Genomic DNA, 23,344 nt, shown 5'->3' on the forward strand with positions numbered 1-23,344 from the left:
AGAAGTGCTTGTCCAATTTTCAAGCAGTAATAAAAGGGAAAAGAGAGAATCAGGAACTTTCAGGACTTGTAGGATATAACTGATTCTCATCTACAACCCATAAAAGTTAAACTGAAAAATATGTTGAGCAAAAAGGCTAATTGTATTTTGGCCTCAAGGCCAAGTTCAAGTCAAGGGTGTAAACTCCACACCCTTTGTTAAAACCTTTAAATGAATTAAGGCGGTGGCTCGGCAAATTATTTAAAAAAAATTTTTTTTTAATGTTTATTTATTTTTGAGAGAGAGAGACAGAGTGCAAGCAGGGGAGGGGAAGAGAGAGGGAGACGCAGAATCCGAAGCAGGCTCCAGGCTCTGAGCTGTCAGCACAGAGCCCGATGCAGGGCTCGGGCTCACAAACCATGAGATCATGACCTGAGCAGAAGCCGGATGCTCAACCGACTGAGCCACTCAGGTGCCCCTCAGCAAATTATTTAAATTGGACAAAATAGTTAATGGAAAGGAAACTAAGGGTTTGCGCTCTCATGGAAACATGGCAAGTTTGAAGTACTTCTAATTAATTCTGGAAAGAGAGGCATATCTTGAACAGAATTCTGAGTATGGCTGTTGACATATAAATTTGGTTGGTGAAAATGCCAATAATGTTTTTGAGAGATTATTACTTCCAAAAGAGCTACAAGCATGAATTAAGAGACTATAACTATTATAGATACAAAATAGATTTGGGGCCTCCAAATTTCTGCCACTCAGCTCCGAAGGACAGAATATTCTCTAGTGTCTTCTACAGATGTGCCCAAAGAGGATAATGGAAAAGAAATTATCAAAGTATGGAGCAAAGAGCCATGGAGAGCAATATTGGCACCCAGGGAGCCCTGGTATCTAATCAAAGAATATTTCCTACTCCTGGGTATGGATTTATAGGATTTGTCCAGTCATATTTCAAAATTGCTATGGACCAATGACCACTTGGTACTTCTATTTTCCCATTCTTCTCCGTTACAAGTGGGAGAGTTCATTGATGTTATCCTGGCCCCCTTCCACCAATTCCTGTTGAGTTTAAGAAAGAAAAGATAGCTGTCTTTTGGTTGTCTCTGGATTAAGAAGAGCCCAGCCACATTTTGATCATCTTTGGTGTAGAGACAATTATGAGAACTCAGACTTTTGACTTATTGTCATTAGCCTTTTGGCCTTTCCTTTAAGGAGTAGGTCTATTTTGTGTGCAGAAGGAAGGAAAGCAAATAGTTTTGAGCAGGGTACTTATTGTGGAATCTTGTTTTATGGTTCCCAACTTCTTCTTCCTCCTTTCCAACAAGATTATATATCCCTACCTCTTGCCATGTGCTTTGCAGAGCATTCCTAGGGGGTGAGTGTAGTTCCTTACCCTTATTCCATTTATTCATATAATTTCTGATTAATGAAATAGGAGTGAAATTGTCATGTGCCATGTGTGAACAGAAACTTTAAGAATCAATGCATGTGGCCTCTAGCTCTCTTGATCTTTTTTCTTTGTCATGATACCAATATAGAAGGTGTTTTTCCAGTCCGGTTTCTAGGATAAGGAAGCCTTTTTTTTTCTCCCCAGAATGCAGACAATCTACAGTCCACATGTAGTATGAGTAAGAAATAAATATCTTTTGAGGGGCGCCTGGGTGGCTCAGTTGGTTAAGTGTCTGACTTTGGCTCAGGTCATGATCTCACAGTTCGTGAGTTTGAGCCCCATGCCGAGCTCTGTGCTGACAGCTCAGGGCCTGGAGCCTGCTTCATATCTGTGTCTCCTCCTCTCTCTGCCTTTCCCATGCTTATGCTCTGTCTCTCAATAATAAATAAACGTTAAAGAAAAAAAGAAATATCTTTTGGAAGAAGCCTCTGAAATTTGGGGATTTTTGTTATTGTAAGCTTGCTGCCATCACGTAGCTGACTGATACGTCTTGATATTGGACTAGTGGCCCTTTGGGGTCCAGGGTGGTCCTCTCTCAGATCTCTGGGTTACAACTCTAGAATTTCACTAGTTTTTGATAGTTTTATTAATCACAGTTTACCTCCTGCCTTTCAAAATTCAAGCAAATGAGGGATACTTTTTTTTTCTGAGGATATCATCATAATTTGACTATATGCAATGTATTACAGTATGAGAGTACACAAAATACAAAAGGAGTAGTGTTAATGGAGTGACATAAAAACTTTATTTCACATATGTGAAATAGACATGAATAGATATGAAATAGATATGAGTCTATCTGCTAATTATAGAACATTTTAGAAGTGCAAGAAAGTATAAAGAAAATATTATCCACTGTGCAATATTACTCTATTTAAAATTTTTTCTTTTTAAATAAGTCAAACTTTAAAAAAATCACAACTATAATATAAATAATTCTACATACCCTTCTCTCAGATGCCCTAAATGTTTACATTTTATCACATATATGTCATAATTCTTGTCATATATCTTTGCCTGTCATTACCTTTTTTTCGGAATCAATTTAGAATGAGTTGGAGACATGATGTCTTTTTATTCCTAAATACTTAAGGATGTATTTCCTTTAAAAAAGGATAATATCTTCCATAACAAAGGTTAACTTAGCAAAATTAGGAAATTAAACTTGGTACAATGCTATTGTCTAATCTATAGACCTTAACCAAATATCTCTAATGATCTCAACAATGTCTTTTATGACAAAAGAAAGAAACCCTGCTGTTGGATCTAATCTATGATCATGAATTACATCTACTCCTCATGCCTCTTTAGTCTCCTTGAAATTGGAAGAGTTAGTTCCTCAGTCTTTTTATTTTCTTTCTTTTATTATCTTGACACTTCTGAAGACTCCTGGTCAGTTTTGTACACCATCTCTCAAATTGGTGTGACTTTTTTCCCCCTGTGATGGAATTCAAATTATGTAGTTCTGGCATGAACATCAGAGAAGTAAAATAGTGACCTTCTCATCACATTATATCAGCCACGGGATGTAGATTTGTCCCCTTACTAAACATGTTAACTTAGATAACTTGACTAAGGTGGTATCTATAGGCTTCATTTTATAAAGTTACTCTTTTCCACTTTGAAATTAACAAGGGTTTGGAGAGAAGATACTTTGAGACAAGGTAGATGTTTTGTTCCTCACTAAAATTTTACCTGAGTTAGTTTTAGCATATATGAATAATTCTTACTTGACTCACTTATTATTATGGTTTTCAGATAGTGATTTTATAATTTTATGATCATTCATTTGTTGAAATTCTACTATAAAAATAACTTTTCTATTTTCTTCAGTTTTTTAATTAAATTGATTAATACATTTCCCCCCATACATTTTTTTAAACTTGAAATTATACTATGCTGAAATTAATTAATTCAGTATGAGCTCATGGATTCTTATTTTATTCTGTGGGTATAAACCATTACTATTATTTTTTCAGATATTCAAACTGTCCTAGATTTGGCCAGTGGGATTCACACGAAACTGGTTTCTGTGCCCTTTTGACACACCCCTGTCATTTTTTTGAGCACTTACATACTGTTGGGGACAAGATGGTATCTCAAGCACATCTTACATTTTCCCAGTTTCATCCCAGGAATCAGCCATTTATGTAAGGATTCCTGGTCCCTTCCAGTGGGGTATGGTATTTAGAAACCAAGATCTGGATGCTAGGTGTTCCTCTTGCTACCAAGGAAGATATTATTTCAACATTTAATATTTAATTTAACATTTTGGTATTTCTTTTTGCAATTTTTTCTTGTATGTTATTTTTAAACACTTAAAATTGAACCATGCTGAAATTTTTATTCCTGATTTTTCATTTTAACGGTATAACATGAGTATTGTATGGTTCTTCCAAACAACTTTTTAGATGATTAAATAATTTTGTAAATGGACACTGCCAAAAATTACTTTTGCACTTGGCATCATTGTGAAATTAAGTTATTTTCAATTTACTTTTGTAATTCACAATAAGTATTAATGATTACATTTGTTTTTAAGATGCTTTCACAAGCAGTCTCTATTTTAATTATCAAAACAATCCCACAAGCTAGGCATTATGATGCCCTTTTATAGTGGAAGATTTTGAGACTGTGTGGCTCAGAGATACTCCATGATCCCACCCTCATTGGAGTCAGAATGAAGCCCAGTTCCCTCTGGTTGACTTATATCGCCAATCACCAGCTTATGTGTATGCATTTGTCTTACTAACTTAAATCTAAAGCTACCTGATGGCAGAGGCTGTGTTTTAATGTCATCGTGTCCCCACAATTTTAGTACACCACAGATACTCAATAGAAATTTATCACTTAGTTCAGAAAAGTCTGAAAAGTCTTTGGCCCAAGCAAATTTTTGGGAAGCTTTTTCACTGGAAATTACTTATTAAAGTGCATCTCCCTCCTTTTCGGACATTGGTGACCAGACATCTTAATTATGGCAATTCTTTGCAGGGGTTGTCATCAGCAAGGGAGGGAGAGAAGAGCAATCTGTTTGGATAAGGAGGGGTAAACCCAATAAATTTGCCAGCTGCATTTGCTATCTTAGCAGCAAAACAAGTCCTCCCACACTGCCTTTAACTGTAACAGAAGATAGAGGACATATAATAAACTATCCCATGGTAGGGATCCTTATCTGCCACAGATTATGGGCCCAGATATCACATGGGGACAAATGTGTAATTAATGATATTGCTCCAATTAGGGCCTGGCTTAGCTGAAAATTAAAAGCACAAAATCAAAATCCCTCCATCCTTAGCCACTTCCTTGCAGACTTCCGGACCAAGAGGCTTTTTGATGTTGATTGTCTCCTTGCAGCTTTCAGTTGAGGACAAGCCAAATTGCAGCACTTGTGCTAATTATCCCTCTCCTGAGATTGCAGATTCCTAGTTAATAGGGAATCAGTCCAAACTCCTTACTGATTTTCCAAGGTGGTCGCTCTGTGCTGGGGACCTGGGCCAGCATAGACCTCAGCTTCCACTGGCTTGAATATTTCCTCCTGGGTCCATTTACCAGGAAAGTGAAGGACTTTAGGACTTTGAAGAAAGAGTGGGAATAATAGGTGCTCCTACAGGGAAAGATAACCCATCTCCTCCTCTGGATCCCCTAACTCAGCCCATGGCTTTGCCATCTTCCTGGCTTCTTCCACCATACCCTTACATACAGGCCCCCAACATCTAAGTACATATCAATCCCTGTTGTTTGTGCTGTTTAAATGTTTCCCATGTCTTACTTCACCTGTCCTCACTGCCATTGCATTTACTTCATTGAGGCTCCAATCATTCAGGTGACAGGACGTAGAGCTGATATTTGAACTCAGAATTCAGGTGCCAAGTCTCATACATTTTGCAATCTGGTGTGTGTTTTATTTAGTTCACTAGTTTAATTGCAGCAAGCTAGAGCAGGATTTAAAATGGAAAATACTGAGCTAAAATATTTTTATAAGTCATGTTCTTGGTGGGAAGGCATAAGGAACAACTACCCTCCTGATTATGGTTACGGTCATATTGTTGCCATTGGTAAATTTTCTATAGGACCTCATAGCAAAGTGAGAAAGAGATTGTGCTGGTTCTTTCCACTGGCTCCACTGTAACCTCTACCAGTCCGTGCCCAGGAGGCTAACTTGTCTGCATTGCTTTGCTCAGATTCTCTTGCTCCCCAGCTGTGGTTGGGTTTGGCCTATGGAAAGCACCAGCAGGAGAATGCTTCATGGGACCTGGCTCCATTTCTACCAGAGAACTTTGTATGGTTATATCCCTTTATGAAGGTAGAGCTCCTATCAAGTGACCCTCTTTGACAGCTGTAGCTCTCTCTTTTCGCTCCCCTAAACACTACCTAACTTGTTCTTTCAGACCAAGGAGTGGCCGTGGCTCCCACCGTTGCTAGCCCTGGGGTGCTGCACACTCCTTGTTAGTTTCCTTTGATCCTTCCCACACCTCTATAAATAGTTCCTTCATTAAATTCTCCTTTATTACCTGTTTGAGTGTGCCATTTCTTTGCTGCGTGACCATGATTTAGGGCTTTGAGTAACTCAGACCCAGTCACAAGGAGTAGAAGTACACGGACAAAGATATGGCATGCTTGATTCTAATCAAATTCTGAGCCCTTACTATGGAAATCAAGAGCTTCTACTAGGTAAAATTACCCTATTAACTGATGACAATAAGAGTATCAAGCTTTTACTATACTTTTATCATGCGCCCGACACTGTTCTAACCATTTAATATGTATTAACTTGTTATATCCTCACATCTTGTAAGATAGGTACTATTTTTGTCACTATCTTCTAGATGAGGAAACTAAGATACAGAATGGTTGAAGATCTTGCTTAAGGCCTTGCACTTTAGTGTGTCAGTCAAAACTAGACAGTCTGGTTCCAAGTCCTTAATTTTTACACTAGACATGTCCAAATGGACAGAAAGTCAGTGCCAATGGATACATAACGAGAATGCATTTAATTGCCCAAATTATACACTCATCTGAATGTAACTTTTGAAGGTAAAATCCATAATGCTTGAAAACTATTTTTAACTTTGGTATTTCTAACATAAATGCTAACACCCAGTAGTGCCATTTTTAGAAACCTATAATTTATTTAGGCAGATGGAAATGGATATTGTGTATTGATTTGAATGTTAAACACTATTTAGACAGTGCAGTGCTATGAAAAGGACCCAGATGTGGGGTCTCCCCATTTGTTAGCTGGACCACCTTGGGTGAGTCACTTAATTCTCTTGGAAATTTGCTTCCTTGTCTCAGGTTTACTAGGTCTCTAGCCCAGCCCTCATCTGATGGACACGGTCATCCTCAACATGACCGCCATGAACACAACATCAACAACTAACATTTGCTTACTGGTGTGATTTATAATGCCCAGACATGTGTGTTATTTATCATATTTCAAACAAGAAGACATTCTGCCTTGGGTTGAATACTTACTGGGATAGGATCTTGTTACCTTCTCAGGGGGCCAGTCTTGAAGGGTGGCCTGACTACTTACAGGGCAGTTAAAACACCTGCAGGAAGTCCAGGTAAATATGGTGTTATAGTTGAGAAGGAGAACAAAGAGGCTTTAACTGTTGGTGAAGTTTTAGGAGGTGAGATGTGACGGGGTTGAAGGACACAAAGGATGCTTTAGGATAAAGTCTCCAGGAGACCCCCTTGAACTGAAGACCTGTTACCTGCAAGTAACAGGGGTTTTGTGATTGCCTGGATCACTGTTCCCTGACTTTCTCCTCTACGCCTTCGTACTTTTGTTCATGCCATGCAATTTGTCTAAAATGACCTCAGCCTGTCCAGTGAAACCCTCAAGGACAGATAAAACCTCTGAAGCCCCAGAAATTCAACCAGAGGCTTCTCTCTCCCTCCAGAACTCTGTGTGTTCTGTTTGGACATCGTTCATGGCATCTGTATACGTGTGCCGTTATTATTTGTGTACATACTGAATCTCCCCCACTAGGGGTGAACTCTGTGCATATGAGTGATTAGACTGGGTCTTATAATCTTTGTCAGATAGATGGGGTGGAGGTCTCCAAAGCCAGTTTCTAATGCTTAGCACACATGCACATGTGCACAAGCAGACGCACCAACTGCAAATTCATGCACACAAGTCTGGCATGAAAATACCTGCAATGGCATGTTCGTAAGTGGACCTTTGTAATCCACAAATTAGTCTTTGTTCTCAGACCTAAGACACTGGAAGCTATTTTGGCAGACAATAAAGAACTCGGATGCCGTTTTACGCATAACACTGTATATGATTCCTTAATATTAGATCCATATTAGCTTTCAGGCCCACAGATAATGCCAGCCAGTGTAAAAGGTAGTAGCCAGTTCCAAAATTATACTGTTGCCTAAAATCCTGTTAATTGCTGTTTTCACACACCCATCCTTGCTTGCCAGCCACTGCTAAGGGTGCCTGCCTCCCTGGTTAGACGCTCACCAGCGTATAAATGGCCAGACACATTTTTTAATGGCAACTCCTTCCACTCTCTAGAAATACTGAAAGTATTGTCAGCAAAGAAAACTCTGGAATTGTTGGGAATCTGGGAATGGGGGGCGACATTTCACCTCATCAGCAGATACCAGCCCCTGAGTTCTGTTTTTTTGGATGCGTGCTGGGGAACAGAAGCCAGCACTTGACAATCTTATATAATTGTGGGGGGGGGGGTGGGGAAGGTGCATTGATCGTGTGTGTGACTCTTGATGGCACACCCAGCCGATACCTGGAAATTATCTGTACTTGATAAGCACCGAATTTTTGGTTAAAAGTGATCAGTCTCCTCTCATTTAAGTAATTAATTAAAAGTTACTTTTTGTCTTCTGGAAAAGACAAAGAGGAAAAATCCATTTGTACATCTTGGAGGCGAGGACGAGTTCAGAGACTAGGGCTGCTGGGACTGAACCCTTGCAGAGTTACAAGGGGAGGCCCCTCTTGCCCGGGATGGGTGGATAGACACACAGTGGAAGGAGTCCTGTGTCTGGTTGGGTAAAACCAGAAGCCCCAGGGGAGAGCAATGGGGACCCTGGGGTGGCTGGAGCAAGTTGTTCTGATTTGGTCATTGTGCACTTGTCTGTGCAGATATTGGGTTAGACTCAGATTCCCTACCGGACCATCGGCACTGGGAGGGCGGGATACTCTCATGTGACTTATCTTTATATCTCAGAACCTAGCACATGCCTGGGGTGTAGTAGGCCCACCCTGACTACTCCTGTACTAAATGAACCTGCCTGCTAATCAAGTCCCTGGCTCAGCCTTTGCTCAGCCCTCAACATACCCCTATGGCCTCCCTTCCTCAGCCTGATCCTGGCCTCTTCTCCCCACCGATCCACAGGGGCTGGAAGGCACAGGGACCCAACTTGACCTTGTCCAGCCTGGTGTTGGGAGTGGGGAGGAGCACTGCTCATTGACTTGCTAATTGCAGGCCAGGAATCAGTGTCCTCTCTGGGAGGTAACTTAGCAAGCGGCCCTTCCTCTTGAAACTTCATCTGCACCAGGAGATTTTTTTTCCTGGAGCCCTCAAATGTTCTAGGAGGGGCAGGTGTGGTGCAGGACTGCGCTTGCCAAGCTAGCTCCTCACGTCCTGTGAAAGGAGCACAGAGGGCCTCTCCCTTCCCTCCGGCCCTCAGGTGCAGGATCAGAGGACCTGACAATCTTCTGTTTATCAGGCGGCTTTGTGCCTTTTAAGGGGGAGCTGGGTGGCACGTAAGCCGACCTCTGAAAGGCAGAAAGGTGCCAGCTGTGCACAGCTCCAGCCAAGCTGTCCCCCAGCACTGTCCTCCAGGGAGCTGTGAGCTGGTGGCTCTCCTCCCACCCTCACAAGGACCACTGACTTGAAATGAGAAGTCCCAACCCTGAAGACTCAGCTGACATAAGGTGGCTTTTCTGCAGCTTTATGCACAGTTTCAGCCTTCCCACCTGAGCGTTTGTGATCAGCAGAAGAGAATTCTGGCCATTTGTGACTTCAAATTGAAATAATAATAATAATAGTGATTATACTACCATTTATTGAGAGCTCACACTCTGTGCCAAGCATTGAGTTAATGATTATTAACTCGTTCCTTTCAACCCGGGAGGAACACTATTATTAAGCTCGTTTTTAGGTGAGGAAAACAGGCTCAGATCACAACTTGCCCACAGCCACGACACGGCTACTAATTAGTAGAACCAGGACTTGAACCCCAGGAGTTGGATCCAGGCTACTCTACTCTGGCTCTGGTTAAGCTACTCCATTCTGCCCCTTGCATGGATCTTTTTGGCCGGGACTTTGTCTCTCCTACCTACAGAAGTCAGATTTTGGAGTATGTTAATGTCTCTTGTGTGGCTCATCCCTCTTTGCAGTCTCAACATAAATGTGACATCTTCAGATTTATTTACTGTAACAAGAGTGTTCTCTCACAGTTCTGGAGATGGCACTCCCTGTGGATGTTCCAGGGGAGAGAGAGTATGTTCTCTGCTTCTCTCCTAACTCCTGGTGGCCGTGGCAACCCTTGTGTTCCTTGCCTTTTAGACAATCAGTCTGATCTTCACATGACTGTCTCCTCTGTGTGTCTGTGTGTCCTCTTCTGTCTGATCAACTCTCCTTCTGCCTTTCTGTTAGAGGGACATACATCATTAGATTTAAGTCTCCCCTGGATCATCCAGAATGATCTCATATCAAGATCCTTAATTTATCACATCTACAAAGACCCTTTACCCAAATAAAGCCATATTCACAGATTCTGGGTATTAGGAGACAGATACATCTCTTTGGAGCCACCATTCAGACTACATTAGCCAATGCAGAGTGTATCCTACTGTCCCCTCCATCTCATTACCCTGTTTTCTTCCCTGTGTAGCATTTTTCACTGTCTAAAGTCTCCTTATTTCTTTGTGTGTTTTCATCCATTGTGTTCTCAACCAGAGTGCTGTTGGCTTTTGAGCAGGGCAAATCTTCAACTTTGCAGAAATGAATCCTTAATTTCAGGACACTTAGCATTTTACAATCCTGGTACAACCTGAATGCCAGAGCAGGGATGAGGTGTGGAGGGAAAGTCTTCTCGACAATCAACCCGCCCCCCAGTCCACCATATCTCCCACAAACACGTGATGTCCCCACATGGAAGGCAGTACCAGCCCAGGTCATAACCACCAGTCTATGTGTTTATCATACATGTCTTTTGACAGGAACAAAAGTTCCATGGGGCCAGGGACCTTATTGGGCTTGCATACTATTGTATTCCCTGAGTCCCCAACAATGCCTGGCCTTGAGTAGGAACTCAAAATATATTCTCAGGGCACCTGGGTGGCTCAGTCCATTTAGCATTGGACTTCAGCTCAGGTCATGATCTCGCAGTTCATGAGTTTGAGCCCTGTGTTGGGCTCCAAGCTGACGGTGTGGAGCCTGCTTGGGATTCTCTCTCTCTCCCTCTCTCTCTGCCCCTCCCCCAACCATGTTTCTCTCTCTCTCTCTCTCTCTCTCAAAAGGAACAAATTAAATTCAAAAATATATATGTATGTATGTACATATATATATATATATATATATATATATATATATTCATATTCTGAATGCATGTAGAAGATAGGGATGCTCTTTCTGGAAATGTGTGACAGATGTTTCTTTTTAAGTTGCTCCAGCTTAAGAAGGAAGGGTCACATGATAGGTCTCAATAATAATGAAAAATAACCAGGGAAGTCTATATCCTCACTCCAGCTTCCCTCACTCCCATCCCCCTGCCCCACTCCCCCTTCTTCTTTGCAGGCTTGTGGGGGGATTCAGAGCCATTCTTTCCCACTTCTCCTGCTGTCTGCCATGGGGTTCTTCGCCATCCCCCTGAGGTCACCTTGGGTCTCCTGTCATCCCCACAGGCCTCCTCCCTGGTCACTGCCAAAGAACTGGGTGATGAGATCCAGACCAGTGTCTCGTGATCCTGCCATCTGGCTAAGTGGCTACCCTTCCACCCTTGCTGGTCTCCAAAGCAAGTTGCCGTTTTATTTACCACCTGTGTGAACACAGGTAAGTCACTTTACTTCTGTGATCCTCAGAAACCTCATCTGTAAGCCAGGAATGACTTGGTGGGATTATTAGCAACTATAGTCCCTAACAGATATAGTTATAAAAATATTCTTATTTTATTTTCCTTGTCTTTAATAAAGAAAAGAGAGACTGGAAGGGGTATAAAGAAGCTCCCATCTTTACCGGGATTACACAGACATCCCCAGTTTGCTTTGAAGGGAGTGGCAGCCTGTGGGGTGGATGGATCTAGGCAAGGCCTACAGGTACACACTCCTGTCTGGAATCAGATTGGATTAATGCAGAAACGAGGAAGGCAGTATTGCCCAGTGGTCAGACAGAAGGGCTCCAGGGTCAGCAATCCCAAATGTGACCTTGGGCAAGGTTTATGTAAGGACAGAGAAAATAAATAACTCACCCAAGGTCATATGGCTGGACATGACAGAGCTGGGAATCAGCCTTTGCGATAGCAGAAGTTAGTGCTTTTCCTAGCACACCATCCTGCCTGCCTTCGAGAGTGGCCCAGGAAAGATTGCTGTTGCAGGCCCTGGGGCTGAAAAGCAGCCAAGAATGGTTTTGCTCTGCCCAGTGGGTGACTATTTGAAGGACTGCTTCAGGTTTCCAGATACAGTGGGAAGCAGAGGCATAGATGAGAGAAATCGGTGTGCACTCCCCAGGCTACATGGGAGGCACACGTATACACACGCGTGCACATGCACCACCATGACTACCACCGTGCAGGCACCACTCCAGTCTGGGCCACCTTGAGAAGCCAGCACGGGGCTGGGCAGCCACTCACAAATCAGCAAGGCTGAGGCAGAAAGTTATGTGCAGGCAATCGAGAGGCGGTTGTACAAGGGTCATCGCCTCCATTTAGGTGTCAATTGTGTCATTTCCAGCTGTTCCTCCGCTCAACAGCTGGAGCTCAATATGCTCAGGGCTTATCTGGAGGCCCCCAGCCAGGGAACTCAATATTAAGCTGGCTTCCAGGATCTAGGAAAAGCAGCTACTCTTGCAGCAAACCACAGAGGAAAGGCCCCCTTTTTTCCATCCATTTAAGCAATGGTGGCTCTTTGGGAACAATACTGGTGCTGCCTAGAAGTGGCTGGCCTAAAGCAAACTGCAGCTGGGGAGGAGCAGATAGCTTCATACAAAGGTACAAAGTGTGCTAATCCCTTTACAGGGGCTGTTCCATTTTGTCCAGTCCTAGGATGTTGTGGCATTATTATTATTTCCATTTTACATAAAGGAGGTAAATAGTTTGCCCTACATCAAGCAAAGCATAATCTGCAAAACCGATGGCTGATGGCAGATCTATTTGGCCTAAGAACCTAGGCTAGGTATCTCCTACAATCAAAACCACTCTCCACAAAGGACTCTGGTGCAGTTTGAAAATACACTGCCAGGTTGATCAGATTCCTCTACTTAGGAGGTGGGCCCACAGTGGACCTGCTCCAGGAGAGGAGGGAGGAGCCCCCCTAAGCAGAGATCACAGGGGTCTGGGGGAGGCGCTTAGCTAGGCCTCAAATGGAAACCAAGTGTGAATAGGAGGGAAACACTACTTAGGAAGGCAAGGTCTTCTCTCATAGTGTCAGCAACATCAGAGTAATTTGGAGTGGAAATAGTGACTCTATCTTTTAATCCCACCTTTGGTTCTGCTTTCCCACCCTTTCCCCTTCCACAAAACCAAAATGCACCCTTTTCTTCTTCTCTCTCCTACTACCTAATTATCTTGTTTGGGCAATAGCAAGTACCTGGGCCACACTATGGGGCCCTGAACCCATGCCAAGCCTTACTAATTAATTATAACATTCCCTTCCAGAAAGCCCAGAGACTGCCTGAGATTTCTTCTTAAAGCAGAACTCTAGGAATTTACTTGTAATAGTTGTTAGCTCATACGCTGAAACCTAATGGAATACATGGTTACTCATTCATTCACTTGTTCCTTCATTAAATATTTGTGAAGGACCTGTGTATATTCTAATGATGTGGACCAATCGCCTCAAGTTAAAGATGGTGAAAATGGTCAGAGAGCAAAGGGACTTGACCTTTGATTGCTGATGGGGCAAATGTTGCGGGACATAGGAAGGTGGGCAGTGCTGTGAGCGATGGAAATCATGGGATTAGCCCTCTGGCATGTCATTCCTGACCATGAGACCCTCTGGGTTCATGGCTCTGGAAAGGTGAATCTGTCTGGTGACCAGAACCAGATATAAGGACATCTGAGCTGGGGATTCTGGGTTCCACGGAGGACTCTGTCACTGATTTGGTGTGCCCCACGAGTTCTCTGGGCCTCAGCTCACTCTGGTTCATTGAACTGTCACTACACTTCCACTATGCGCTAAGCATGGGCTGGTGAAACAGATACTTTTCAGTCTCCTGTTTCTCTTCTTTTAAAGACCAGTGGGTCAGCTGGTCCCCAAGGCCACTTTTACCTCTGATATTTTCTAGCACTTGGGGAGGCCATCTTAGGAACAGGACTCCTGGTTCTGGCCAGGGAACCAAGTCATTCTGTATCCTGGCCTTTGATTGATGCTGTTGATGGGAAGGCCTGTGGGTCACAGATTGCCGGCCCGAGGGTAAATCCCATCCCCGTGTTCCGTGTTCTCTTATGCTCAGGCTCGCAAGCACTGCAACATTTGCTCAGTTTTGGCTCAGGCCTTGAGTCATTATTTCTTCTTCAACCATCCAGAAGCCCCTGACTTCTAACTTCTTATTAGATCAGAAAAAGCAGAGACTGTGTACCTTCCCTGTCCTCTCCCTGACTCCAGGTCATCTAAGAGTTAGCTGCGGGGCACACCATTCCTTCCAAAGGAATTCCAGAAAGAGCAACTCAAGTATAAGGAATTTTCAGTGGTGGTAGGCTGGCAAATAAGTGTATACACCCAGACTTTAAGCAATCCTTTAATGAAATGAAGGATGGTCGTGAAATGTCGTGCCATGAAGTAATAAAAAAGCCATTGTGCTATGCCTATGGCCAAGCTGGAAGGAAAAATAAGAAAAACACTGTGCGTATACATATGTATTTGGAAGGTGTATTTAGGAAGTGTGTCCAAAGTACAATGCAGTAGGTAAGTATCATAAATGCATGAGTTTGGAACAGAATAGAAAAAAAGAGCAAAATAGAGAGGCTGTATATTAAGCTATCCTTAGTTGATGGAGAAAAGACATTGAATATTTTCTACTGAGCGAGTTCAATAGGTTGGATTTGCAAGATTCTCTCGAAACTAAGTTATATGACTATACAACATGCCTGCAACTTGGTGAGCAGTGTGCATATGCTAAGGTAGCAGGAGATCCCCGAATAAGAAAGGCTCCATCTAGACCCATGGGCTAATCCATTATTTTGTGCTAAAATAGATCTCTATGTTAAAATGATAGCTGTCTAGAAATACTTGTGTGTGTGTGTGTATGTATATGTGTATGTGTGTAGGTACATATATCGTATTCACGCAGAATCCATATCTTTACCAGCCCTGCCCCCCTTAACAGCCCAGCACACCTTGTGGCACTTAGTTGGGGCTCACTGCTCATTAAATGTTTCTTGAATAAACTGATTGAAATGCAATTGGGTCCTTTTTCTGTCATGTAATGATTCCTCCGGTCCTCAGGGTGCCGCCTACTCGAAGGTCGTACAAATGATGCATTTAGAAGTTTCTGTTCTGGCTCCGTATGTTTTTAGTTCATCTATGATTCCCTTACCCAAATCCCTTTTAATGTGCACGGAATGCCAGGGTCCACTGCAGTTCTTGTGTGACCTAATAAAAACAAGAGCTGACAGCTGCAAAAATCGGAAATTGTTCCCACCTGTGGCTTCGGAGTGTGAAAATTGTTGTCTTTATAATAGGACTTATTGTACAACAGTAACAATAACAATGATGTTATTAGTAATCATATAATGCCTGCTATATCTTTAGAGGCTACTATGAGGGAGGAACTATGCTGGACATTTTTCATATATGAAAATGAAAATGAAAATGAAATTACTCTTACTGCTAAAAGTAACATTAATATTATGGCATGAAGCATGGTGCTCAATTCATTATGCATGTTATCTCATCGAATCTGTGCATCTCTGTGAAATAACTGTCATTATTTCCTCGTGCAGATGGTGAAATTGAGGCTCCAGGAGGGCTGAGTTACTTTCCTTGAGTTACCCAGACAGTGAGGGGCGGAGCCAGAATTCACACTGAAGGAAAACTGTCTCAGAGGCCCGTGCACTTTCTGGTACGGACACACAGTCAGGGCAGTGGTAGAAAGCGTGGAGGGACACAAGTCGCAGACTCTGGCGGCGAAATCACCACAGTGGCCACCATCCGGGGGCGCAGCGTGGAGTGGAGGAGGTCAGGTGAGCCAGGCATCCAGACGGATGCAGGGAACAGTAGGGACTCAGACAACAATGGCTTCTGCCTCTCCCTGCGAGGCAGCGACTGTGACTAATGTAATAGTGTGAAATGTCTCGATTTTCTTTCTTTTTGAGTGACATGCAGATATTTCTAAACCAGTTTTGATGGGGATTCATTTCTAGTGGCTATAGAAACACTCGTAGAAATACTCCCATTAGACTTATGTGCCTGTTAATCTCACATGTGGATCCTCACGGCAGAGGTTACTATGATAGATCAACAGATAATAAAGCTGATAATAGTCAAGTGGCAAAAGCCCCAAACTTTTTAATACTGTAAGCTTTCTGTCTGAAAGATGTCATTTCTTTCAACGGCTTCAAGTTTCTTCAAGGCAGAAAACCATTGAAGCTGCAGCGTAGCTGAACATCTGTCTTATCATGTGGGCAGATATTGGGATTAAATTAACTAGAAATGAATAGAATGATGTATGACAGGGTGCAGATGTCCCAGGCACAGTGTGATAATTTCATTGCAAAACTATGTAATGAATTCCATACATTATGGAAGTACAAATGTACCACTTTAGGTAATTGTGATGAAAAGGTATAATGTGCAATGCATAAACAGAGCGTGAGCCCAGGGGCATTTCTCCTCTGCTATTTCTCTTTAGTCATTTCAGAATGACTTTATTTGGTTTAATGCAAGCCTATTATTATTATTATTAGAGCCTTATTTTTTTTGGTCAGCCCCTTCAGCATTTCTTGCCTGGTTGGTATAAGAAATATTTGGAGTACAGGAATAGAATTTGGGCGGGTCAGAGCTTTGGCCACCTGGAGAGTAATGGCCAGAGACAGGATTTACAAAAATATTTTGTTGTCAGAATTTCAGAGCAAAAGCTTACTCTCTTCTCTCTTCTTTCTCTCTCTGTTTCCCGCTCTCCCTTTTCTTTCTGGTAGGCTGGGGAGATTGTTTTGCCCTCTCGTGCTATTCCGTGCATAGGGATTCAGGGTAACATAATGGAAAGAAATCCGGTTTTAAAGCCAGAAGATTGAGTTTCTGCTTCTGACTATGCTCTTAACTGCTGTGTGAACTTGGGCAAGGCACTCCACCTCTCTGAGCTTCTATCTCTCTCCTCAATTTTAAAATGCTGCTAATAATACTATATCCCCGTTTTGCCAGGTACAAATGAGGGAACTAGAACATGAGCTCTGAGAAGAAGGGGACTGTGTGTCTATCTTGCTCCCTGCTTTATCTCCAGTGCTTAACAAAGTGATCACACAGAACAGATAACCCAATATATATATATATATATATATATATATATATATATATATATATATATATATATATATATATATTTTAAGTTTATTTGTTTTGAAAGAGAGATTGCAAGGGGCAGGGAGAGAGAATGAATCCCAAGCAGGTTCTGCACTGTCAGCACAGAGCCCAATGCAGGGCTCGGTCTCATGAACTGTGAGCCGAAATCCAGAGTTGGACACTGAACCGACTGAGCCCCCCAGGTGCCCTGATAAAATGTTTTTTAAATAAGCATATCGATGATTTATATGAAAGTACCTAGCCCAATGCCTGGCATGTAGGAGACACTGAATTAATATTTCTTGAATTTCGGCTGGTTTGAAGAAGTTTATCTGCAGGGACCTTCAGACTGGGTTTTGGTAACACGTTCACTGAAGGGCCCATTACACGACCAAAGTCCCTGGCCAGGTACCTGTTACAAGCCAAGCCCCAGAGAAGGGCTGAGGGTGCCTCCCAGCACAGAGGGCAGTGGAGCAAGGCCAGAACCCCCTTCCTGATCAGCCTCATGCTTGCCTGCTATGCAACGCTGCCTGCCTGCCTGGGACAGTGGGAGCCAAAGTCAGGGCTGGCCTGAAGCAGAAATCCCTGTGCTCCTGAAGAGGGGCGTAACTTCACTAGCATGGTTTTGATCAAGAAACAAGAGGAAGGTTTCGTGCTGCAACAAATGCCTGGCCTGTGGTCCTGCTTCACAGTGAGGAGGCCATACCTCGGGTCACAACAGGGACCGGTCCGGGCCCTGCTTCTCTCTCCATCCCACTGCTCTGTTCACACAGCAGCCCCCTGCACCCCGCTTCCACTTAAGTCTGCTCTCTACCGATTATTTGCCTGGGGTGACATCAGTGGAAAATGTGAGGAGATGGGAGCAGAGCCGAAACCCTAGCCTTCCCTGGGAGGCCAGAAAAGCCTGTTTTCAATGCTCCGATTGGTCCCCTATTTCCCCGGCTTGTTTGTGCCATGTAATGCTTTCTGCACATTGAAGCAGGGTGCCCGGGGTGATTCGAGGCCACCAGAGCCCAGGTCTCCCTGCCCACCAGACAGATGCTTTGCTGTCTGGGCTCTCTGCTTAGCCCAGACACCCCGAAACCAGCTCCAAGGAGGGCTGCTAGGGCAGACAATCCACGTGGTAGGGCTTCCTTCTCCCCTGGAGCCCTAAAAGCTGTGGATTGGGGGCTTGTCACTGCATCTCTTCCTTCCCCAGCTCAGATCTTCCCACCCCTCTCTTCTCCCCACGAGCTTCAGGCCTGTCTGCAGGCTCTGAATTTTCTGCCAAATTTGGATGCCTTGAAAGGAACATTGTTCCAAACAGAGACTTCGAGGAAGGTGCTAATCTTCCGCTGCTTATCAAATTTGAGCAAAAAATGTCGACATCCCACTTTTCCAAGTGCTAGCTCAGCTCTTCTGTGTTCAACTGCGAGAGGGACCAGCTGTGTGTCTAGCGGGGGATAAAGACCCTACTGGACTCCACAGCCCTCCTCGCTGGCCCCACAGGACGCAGAGGCCAGCAGGGGCTGTGGGCAGGTGGGTGGTCTCTCCATCCCCAGCAGCACAGACCCGCTCAATTCCAGGAGAGGCGTCCCATTTGTGGCTTCTGTCACTGCTACTGCTGAAACTCTCAAGGAAAAAAAAAAAAAAAAAAAAACGCAGCCGAGAAGTTCCTGCTCTAAATATGGAGAGAGCTCTTCATTTTCTCACGATGAAAGACATATTTGGGATCATCTGGTTTTCCAAGCAGATGCCCAGTTTATCTCACTTTAAATCAACTCTTTCTGACTGGACCCTTTCCTGGATGAATTAATTGAGCGTGGCTAAAACCAAAATGCTCTCGCGATTAAGGAGCTAGGCATAGGGGCGCTGTGTCAAGGATGTCAGCTTGCGAGGAGGGTGTCGAGTTGTTTACTTCTATTCTCATAACAGAAGGAACAGGCAGGCTCAGCCCACTGGAAATAATTTTGAATAATCTCACTCTATTACTCGAAGCGAAATTGAGTCTGCTCAAGCTACCCTAGTGATCCGACATCTCGGTGAAACTGGGAAACTAATATCCAATTCACGCGGCATAAAATAAGTGACATAAGGAAAAGCAGGATGAAATCTGGAAGTTTTTAGTTTTTGATTTGTACGGCTTGTCTTCTATTAGTGGATCAGCTCACTAATGCGGCTCACACAGGGGAAGGGGTTTCATTAAGCTGCTGGTCATTAGTGGCGGTGGGCGTGTGTGTGTGTGTGTGTGTGTGTGTGTGTGTGTGTGTGTGTGTGTGTGGCAGCTGTTGATGCCTGACACTGATATCTGATATACATTGCCCTGCATAAATCAAATCTAAACAGAGAATTTGTCTAAGGAATGGAAGTGGAGCCCCGACTTACCAATGAAAGCTCTTCTGGCATAGGGGGCGGATGGCCTGGAATTTAGATTTGACCCTTTAGAAAATGCTCCCAGTGTGAGGGGATCGGCTCATTAGCTTCAGTCACCCACCAGCCCTGACACGGTCTGCGCTCCCTCGTGCGTGCTCCCTGCTAAGGGAGCTGTCATCCTCCGAGCCCAGAGGAAAACCTTAACATCTCTCTTAACTCTCTCCCTCTCGGCCCTCACACCTTACCAGTAGCTAAGTAATTGGTTCTGGCTTCAAATTATCTATTGCTTCCACTCTCCCCTCTCCATGCCTGGCTAAGACTCTGATCCCATTTCTTTAGTAATCCTAATTGTTCTTTACCCTGCCGATACCCCTCCTGCTTTAAACCCTACTCTTTATGACTGTGAAGTCATCCTAGGCACAGGCCTAACATATCACCCCCTGCTCAAAAGCATCCCATGGCTCCCTGTTGTCTAGCAACTCAATCCAAGCACGCAGGCCTGTCTTTCAAAACTCTCTGCAGTGTGGCTCCAGGCACTCCTGGTCACTCATCCTGAACTGAAGCCAAGTGAAAGTCATCTGGTTCTTTATTGCACATGCCACAGTGCTCTGCCCCTGTTTCTGCGCATACAGTTTCCTCTGCATGGAGTGCCCTGCCCTGCCCTGCCCTGCCCGTCTGTCTCTGATTGTTCAGATCCTACCCATCCTTCCAGATCTAGGTCAGGTGCCACCTCCTCCAGGAAGACTTCCTTGATCCCCTGCTTGAAAGGCTACCCTCCTCCTTAGACCCCTCATTATTCTTTCTTCTTCCACCATGGCCCTTAGATGCCTCATTGTCTTCTTTCCCCGTGGCCCATTCTAGCCTGGATGCACTATATTGGGTCATCATTAAGTGCTAGGGCAATCAGTCAAACACCTGAATGAAAATCCTAGTTGTGGGGCCTTGTGCCTGCCACTTACATTCCCTGCACCTCCGTTTCTTTTTTGTGAAACCAGCCTAGTGATAGTGTTTACCCCTCAGAGAACTCTAGGGAATGAAGGTGGGGGGTAAGTGCAGTGTGCTCAGCATGGTACTGCTTACATGGCAAAAGGTCAACAAACTTTTTTTCTTAGTCACTTTCTCCCCTGCAATAGTGCAAGCTTTGTAAGAATTGTTCAGACCCGTCGTTTAACTCAGCATTTACTGAGAACCTACTGGAACCATATTTTTTGTTAGGATTTGAAAATGAATAGAGAACACTAAGATATGTGATGTGCCTTCAAGGAGCTCATGGTCAAGAGCAGAGGAGATGAACTAGTAACCAGAGCATGGCAGTGCATTTGGTGAAGGGCTCTGAGAGAAGTGAGCACAGGCTGGGCAGTGTGGTGAGGTGGCTTAGCTCTCAGTGCTGGAGTCAGGCTCCCCGGGCTCAAATCCCAGCTTGGTCACTTCCTACTGTGTGACCTTGGGCTGAGTAGTGTGCGTTAGGTTTTCTGTGCTTTGGTTTCCTCACCTATAAAATGGAGAGAGTAAAGGATACCTACCTCAGAGGGTGTAGTAAGAATAACACAGCTTGAGAGTCAAATCAGACTTAGAACAGGGCCTGGCGTGTTTTAAGAGCTCAGTAATGGCTAGTTATCATCTCGGAGCTCTTTGAGACCTAATTGATGCTATGTCTTTGGGCGATTTCTTTCTCTGCCAGAATGGTGAGCTTTTATGAGGATAGAGACATCACCGTAGAAGCCACCATCAGAGGGAGCATAAGACTTTTGGGAGTGCACTTTGAAGCGGGTTTGGCCTTCCCCTCCCCATCCCCAAAGACCCTTCCCTCCCTTTGGAACACACACACTGCAGCCTGCCTGCATCTTGGACACAAAGACCCCCCTCTCTCGCTGAGTGTGGTTTAGCGCATGTCTTTGACCAGTCTTTCGTTTAATCTCTTAAAGTTTCCGAGTGCTGAGGAGTCTGCTCCTACCATCCTGGGCTTCTGTCCAGAAAGTTTCCATTCAAGGAACCCGCCCCCACCCCTTCATTATGCATGGACATAGAGATCTTAGAAGATGGGAAAGGGGTGGGACTTCATCAGGCCGTTTTAACTGGGCTCAACTCTAGTACCCACTTTTGTGGCTTTGGTCATCGGTCCTTGTGAAAAATAGCAACTCCTCCACGTTTCCCAAATCCTCATCTCCTTATGCCCTAGGGGGAGTTCTACTTGGTTGAGGACGGCTGGGTTTTCAGCCCTGGAACCCTCAGTCTGGGGTTGCGTTGGGTCCTTCCTGGTCTGAGATGACAGCTGAGGACATTCCCAGATACCACTGTCCTGGGAGACCTACCTTTTGACCAGAGCAGGGCACATCCACCTGCGACATGAGTCTGTATTCTGCCAGTCACTGAGAGAACACCAGAAACAGCAAGAGCCCATAAAGCCTGGAAGAAAACGTGAGGTAAGTGTTGGGGATGGAGTGGAGAACCCAGGTGATAACATGGAGCATTATACAAATCAATCTTTTAAATAGCAACTCCAACAAGTGGAAGGAAGTGAAGGACTTAGACGTGAAGGACCGTTTTTATTTCAGAAAAGGCAGCCAGCACAAGAGCAAGACTGGGTCCAGGGCCTCTGTGTGTATTTGTGTGTGTGCGGGTGTATGCGCGTACGTGTGACTTGTGGGCAGAGAAAGCATAGTTACTCTGAAGTCCGTGCACAATTGCACATCCCTTGTTTCTCTGGCTCACCTGCACTCAGGAAAATCCAAGTGTGCGTGGGTATGGACACAGAAACCACCCCGACTCCCCCACTGGTCCCCTCACAGCTCTGAGTGAAGACCCACGTGACTTGCTGGCATCCCTTGGTGGGCCTTTAGTTTCTGTGGCTCCTGCCTTGGATGCTGACCCCTTCTCTGGGTCCCTCTTGCTCTCACAAAGTGGGGCCAGCCCATCATATCAGTTGAAGTTAGACTGTCATCCAGATGTCGCCCCAGCTGTGATGGGAAAGGATTTCCTTCCCCAACTCATTTTTTTAGGCTTTGGTATGGAAGACTTTGCCCTTCTCATGCATACTTTTCTGACTTGAGGGTCTTGGGGCTGAGTGATCAGAAGCTCCTTGAGGGTTATCAACCAGTGTCTCATTTGAAAGCCCACTGGCCCCTGGATTCTGTCTATATCACAAAGCAATGCCTGTCTATCTGGGAGAGGCCAACATGGATTTCAACTTCCACTGGCTGCATGAGATCACTGCAGTGACCGACAGCAGCCCACCGGTCCCTGGCAGCCCCATCCAGCCGTGTGGACAGACCACTCACCTACCTCACCGAGAAGGACCCCCCACCCCCTGTGAGGCAGCACGAGAGCCTTGGATGCGTCAGGCAACCCAGCGTCAAACCCCACCTTTGACCTTCCCTAAGCAAGAGACTTTGGCCAAGTATTCGAATCTTTTCAAGTCCTATTTCTATTAAATACAAAATAGAAGGGGCGCTTGGGTGGCTCAGTCGGTTAAGCGACCGACTTCGGTTTGGGTCATGATCTCACGGTTCGTGGATTCGAGCCCCGCGTCGCGCTCTGTGCTGACAGCTCAGAGCCTGGAGCCTGCTTCGGATTCTATGTCTCCCTCTCTCTGCACCAACCCCGCTCGTGCTCTGTCTCTCTCTGACTCTCAAAAAATAAATAAATGTTAATTAAATAAATAAATAAATAAATAAATAAATAAATAAATAATAGAAATAATATAATATCTCCCTTGCAGGATTGCTGTGGGAATTAGAGATGACCCATGCAAAGTGAGTGGCCTGGGGTCTGGCAGGTCGTAATGGTGATGATTGTAGCTTCCATTTATTTAGTCGCTTACTAAGTGCCAGATGCTGTAATATGTTCTTTACGTATTTTAGTAG

General features: G+C 44.4%; 1 long non-coding RNA gene across 2 annotated transcripts in view; it reads left to right on the forward strand.

The window, feature by feature from the left end:
* The window catches only part of LOC128311816 (uncharacterized), a 154,624-nt gene that overhangs the window by 127,794 nt on the left and 3,486 nt on the right, over positions 1-23,344 (forward strand). For both annotated transcript variants that reach the window (XR_008290442.1, XR_008290443.1), the window contains one exon: positions 11,322-11,469. This is a non-coding gene — a long non-coding RNA (uncharacterized LOC128311816). The remainder of the gene's footprint in view (positions 1-11,321; positions 11,470-23,344) is intronic.

The sequence above is a fragment of the Acinonyx jubatus genome, chromosome D1, assembly GCF_027475565.1.
Source record: "Acinonyx jubatus isolate Ajub_Pintada_27869175 chromosome D1, VMU_Ajub_asm_v1.0, whole genome shotgun sequence".
Lineage (NCBI taxonomy): Eukaryota > Metazoa > Chordata > Mammalia > Carnivora > Felidae > Acinonyx > Acinonyx jubatus.